This window comes from Alexandromys fortis, unplaced genomic scaffold, assembly GCF_014885135.2.
Source record: "Alexandromys fortis isolate MF-2015 unplaced genomic scaffold, M_Fortis_MF-2015_v1.1 scaffold_12, whole genome shotgun sequence".
NCBI lineage: Eukaryota > Metazoa > Chordata > Mammalia > Rodentia > Cricetidae > Alexandromys > Alexandromys fortis.
Window position 1 is genome coordinate 3,777,721 of NW_026067937.1, and position 5,416 is coordinate 3,783,136.

The window sequence follows — 5,416 nt, forward strand, 5'->3', positions numbered from 1 at the left end:
CGTCCCCCCCCCCCCCCGAAAAGCTGGATTCTCTTTGGTTTTCCTTTCGAATTTTACAATAAATGAAGTTTTGGCCACTGAAGAAATTTGAACACTAAGTCCTCCAATAATTCAAATGATACGAAGTGTGAGGGAGAAAAAAAGACAAGTCAATTCGATTTGTTCTCTGATCAAGGAGGGCACCAGAGTGAGACCGCAGCAGAGGAGGTCCCTGGCTCGCCCTGGGCGCGGGGCGAGTACTCCGGTCAGAGGTAATTATGTCACCGCGTTTTCTCGCCGTGACGGCCGAATAAACACAATCTCCAATAAACATCTCTAATGAGGGAGGAGGCCCGAGGATGACTGGGTTTGATTTATGACTGGAGGAGAAGGTCCACTTCCTACTGCGAAGCGGGCAACCTGCTCACACTCAGCTCCGGGAAAAGGAACTGGCGGAGAGGAGCCCTGTCCAGGTAAGGTGCGCTGTCCGGTGGCTGCTTTGCCTGTGGCCTCGCTTGTAGACAGGCGCGCAGAGGGGACTCTCAAAGTTCCGCGTGAATCCTAGGCACCTGTCACAGGTGCTTGAGATCCAAGTGAACTGTCAAAGTGCCTCCAGCAGGTCTAGAGAGAGGGCGCCAGGAGCGCGAGTGGGAGTGGAAGAGATCCAGGCCAGGCTTGCCCTAAGGCCTCGTCAAACTTCCCCGTGGGGTGCTCCTGTGATCCGACTAAGCCAGCCTGGGTACGTCATATAGCTTAGGGCTTAGCTGAGAGTTTCCAACCGGGCGGAAACACTATTTAGTCTAAGTTTAGAGTAAACTCTTTCCTGACCCACTTCGGGAAAGTTCCGGCCTTCTAGTAGCCAGAGCAAGGCTGGGCACCCTCCCTCCAGGGCACTCAGCGGCAAGGCTCCCCTGGAGCTCACCCGCTTCCCGCCGGCAGTAGCGCTGGCAGTAGCCCGCTCCCGGTAACCCGAGCCCGCATTCTAGCTCAGTGAGAATCGCTAATTATTAGGTCTTCCGAAGGGAAGCTCAAATCACACACTGGGGCCTTCGCGCGCTGCCCAGCTCTGGAAGTCCGCATTCTTTCGTCCTTTGCTTCTTTCGGCGGAAACGAACCCCAGTATCTCTGACTTCGTTACGGAACATACATCTACACTTTGCTACCTCGGGGAAACTTTTGGGGTGCTTCCATGAACCCTGCGCGAGGCTTAGTGGCTTCTCCAAGCGTGAATGTCGCTTAATTGCAACGGGAAGGCATGTTGCAAACTGCTTGCCCACCGCCTGCTTTTCTTAGGATCTTTAGATTGCAGCCACAGATAACCCCTGCTTCCCCCACCTCACATCACCCCCAGCTCAGGGCCAAACAGGAAGTCTACGCTTGAGACCACAACGATTTGTTACTTTTATAAAAGCAGCGTGCTTACCAAAGACACCCCCCCCCCGTCCCACCCGCGGTAACTCCTCTTCTATCTTTGTAAGCCTTGTTTTAAAGAAAAATAATCAAGCCAGAAGCCAGAGGGCTTCTGCGACTTGAGGACACCGGTTGCGATCAGCGGAGAGGGGCACCGCTGCTAACGCGGTGGGTACCAGCTAGAGCTAGGGCGGTTACCTGCGAGCCGAGGGCGGGGTGGCAGGTGAGCCTGGTGGCGCGGGTTCCCACACGTCTTACAGCCGTTTCACAGGGGAAGTAGTAGATTTGACAGTCGGGTTCTACGCGAGGACCTGCCCCAGAGTTTAAATGTCAATGATAAGAAAAGAGGGTGCTCCGGCAGGCGCTAACTTTCCTTAATATCCACGCCAGCGCTGTCCTCATTGGTTGCCGGGCGCGCGTGACGTCACGGCGGCCAGAGTTGGGTTCAGCCCGGCAGATTAGCTCTCCGGCCCGGCGGGAGCCTCCCTCTCTTCAGTCAGAGTCTGACTCGCTTCATCCCAAGAGTCTTCCGGGGTCTAGCCCCCTAATTGCAGACGCCCAGCTTGCCTCTGGCTAGTATTGTCCTCCTTCAGGCTCAGAGTCAAGCCCCTCCCCCTACTCCCAAGTAAAAAAGTCCAGCCAAGTGCTCTGGCCCTCCAGCACAGGGACCCCGTGGTGCCTGCCTTTAGGTTAGTGAGTTATATAAATGACCCCCTAGCCTGCTCCTAAGTTCTCTAGTGAGTACCTTCATCAGAAGGATGAAGACCACACGGGGTCTAAGGGGACTTCAGCAAGTACTTTCCTCTAGGAGACCCAAATGGGTAACTCCATCTGTCCCTAGCTTTCATAAGTCACCAGTTGGACACAGACTGAGGCTCCAGCAGTGGATAAGCAAACTCGGTCCCCAAACCGGGCCAAACCTAGGCCTGTTGGCATCTTCCTGGGGAAAGCCCCAAAGCCAGCGTACTCGGGCTTCCCTTGCCTGTGGGACTGAAAAGCTCCATTCATGTAGAAAATGGAGATGATGGTATTTATCTTTGACTTGAGGGTTAACTATTGACTTTGTGGCCTAGGGGGGCAAAAGTGGGGACATGGGAGATTCGGAGGCTAAGATTCTCCTTTCTCCCGCTGAGTGAACGAAGAAACTGGGGCAAGGTCAGCCCAATACGGATCCCGTGGTCTTCACACCCTCTGTGGAGCTGAAGACCGCTTATATTTGCTAAGCCTGTCTAATTTAGAATAGATACTGCTACACCCGCGTCGACGCCCCTGCCCTTTCGCGCTCAAGAATTTCTCAACTTCCACTCTCCTCCCTCTCCTGCTTTAGGTCGGTGAGTGACTGAGTGGTCCTTTAGGAGGTGGTGGAAGAGGAAGGGAACAGGCGCGGAACTGCCCTCAGGCCAGAGCCTGGGTGGACCAGGGTGTGCAGGTGTTCAGACGCCAGGTCCGAGGGCTGGAGCCTGCACGCCTTGGCCGGATGAGGGCGGTGAAGGGAGAGAGCCTAGCACAGACGGTGCCAGGGTGCACGCTCTCCAAGTTCTCGCTCCTCCCACAACACACCTGAACAAGTATGGGACTTTGTAACAGCCCCAGGCCGGCTCCAGGCCGCCCACTGGCCTGCTCCTTCAAATGTGGCCAGCTATCATTTCAGGCAGACTTTTCTTCTCCTCCTCCTCCTCCTTCTCTTCGTCCTCCTCTTCCTCCTTCTTTTCTTCTTTGCCATCTAAACCTTGTTGAGTGCATCCCGCCTGGAGGTCTGGTTATGTGGAAAAGGAGAAAGAGAGCACGCTGGAGAGGTCCAGTGGGGATATTCTTATTTACAAAAGGCTTCCATCCTTCCATTCTCCAGCTCAACTCAGTGAGTCAAGAGCATCTACTCCCCTGGAGCCACAATAGTGTGAGCCTGGATTCTAGCCTGTCATACCGCGAATCTTGACAGTTTGGAAAGTAGTGTTGAATCCTTTGCTCAGCTTTCTTCACTACCACTGATCATCTCCTCTCCTAAGACCTAGTTTCTCCAGTGAGCCTCTAGCTTCAAACCAGAACCTGGTCCAGTCCTGTCCTCAAATGTCTTGTGGTCCCTTCTATTCCACCTTAAGATGTGGGTGACTGGGATAGGCCTTGCCAGCTTCTCAGTGTCTGCCCCAGGCTCCCCCCCCCCTTCACCCTGCAGCGAAGTGAAGTCTGTTGGAGCTTGTTTGGAGCTATTAAGCGTGCGCGGATCCCTGCAACCCAGCAGGGTGCTCAAGAGCGAAGCTGGAAACGCCACAGCCTTTGCTAGCTTATCTAGATGTCTGTCAATAAAGGGCGCGAGGACTGGGTGTGAGTGCGAGCAGTGGAGGCAACACCAGACGTTGGCCCTCCCGAGCTCCCGGCCAACGCAGAAGCTGCTCTCCATTTGCCCCCGGGCACAAACTGAAGGCTGGAAGAGAGAGGCAGCGGGCAAGGGGATCTCCATCCAGTAATGGCTTATGTATAGCCACAAGCCCGAGTCTAGCTCTCCAGGTAGCCTTCGACGTTACAGAGCTCTAGAGACCCTACCAGAAGTCTGAGGCACTGGGCGAGAGGGGTAATGTTGGAGACTCTCCTTAGTGCCAAAGACTCGCCTAAGGGCTATGGCCTTGCCTTTCTTGGACTCACAGAGGGTCTAGGTGCAATAAAGGCAGCCTGGCAGTGTGGTGGAGAACTTGTAACTGCAAAAGCTGACTGTGGAGGCTGGCTGTCGTTGCGGTGAAAAGAAAAAGAAACTTTTCTCCCAGGTTTCCCCTTGCCCCAGGCTAGCCTAGACTGCAGTTCTCCTACACTTGGGGTGATCCTAAGCTCTGCTTCTCTCAGCAGCTTTGATTACCAGCAGTGATGGCCACAAGTCTGTGGAAGTTCCTGGGGCATCTCTGTCCTCCCACTAGCTCACCACACACACACACACACACACACACACAGAGAGAGAGAGAGAGAGAGAGAGAGAGAGAGAGAGAGAGAGAGAGAGAGAGAGAGAGCACTCTTTATAGTCTTGAACTATAGCTCAGGTCTGCTGTTGTTCAAGGTCCACCTGGTTTATCCAGTCTTTCTTGTCTATCTCTGACTCTTTAACTACTCTGTGAAGATGAAGCATTTTCTGGTTTGGTAGAGCCCCATCTACTGGATCTGGACTGCAGGATGGTCAATTTGCCTTTTCATTGAGAATACCTCTTTTAAAAAATTGAAAAGTATAAACAACTCCCCCCTCCCTTGTTGAAATATTCCAGTTTTCCTTGACCAAGTCTGGGCCACAATTCCTCCTATGAAGTTCTATCTTTGAAGACTAGTATTCCAGGGTGGGTGCTAACCCCTAAGACTGGTTTCATCAAGACCTCCCAGTACCAAAAGTAAAAGGGCAGAGAAATGTCCACACGTAATTGAAAAGAGTTCTGTTACTACTTACAGGTCATTTCAAATATCTACACAAACCAACCAAAGCCGAGGTCACTTAAGCAATCAAATTAACTGAACACTGCACATTCCCTGCTCCCCCTTACCCTCCCCTTCACACCCTCCCTTTAAAAAGCAAACTTGTTCTAACAAGATTTTTATTTTAAATCAAAATGGGAGGAATATTTTGTGAATTCAAGCATCCAACGGGGGGACAGTTAGCAAAGATAATATTTGCCACTTCTTCACCCTAGCCTAAAGGAGTGCATAATGTCCCGATTATATGCGATTTTGTGGTTTCTGTGCTGTTCAATTATTTTTCATGCTCCCCTACAAAGAGATGCCTCACTTAGCCGCCTCTGAGCTGTCTTCTCTACACAGTAAGGAGTTCTGCTGAACCTTTAAGAAAATCTTCAATTCTTTCAGTTTTCTTTCCCTCCTAAGAAAACCTCTGCTGCCATCAATTCAAGAACATTCCACTTGTCTCTTTCCTTTTAAACCTTCTCATATGAAGTCAGTTTGCAATACCACGTTTGATTTCTTTCTCTCTCTTGTCTGGGTGGAGAAGGAGACATTAGCTGAATTCCCTGGGGGTGATGGGACGCAATTCTCTGAAAGT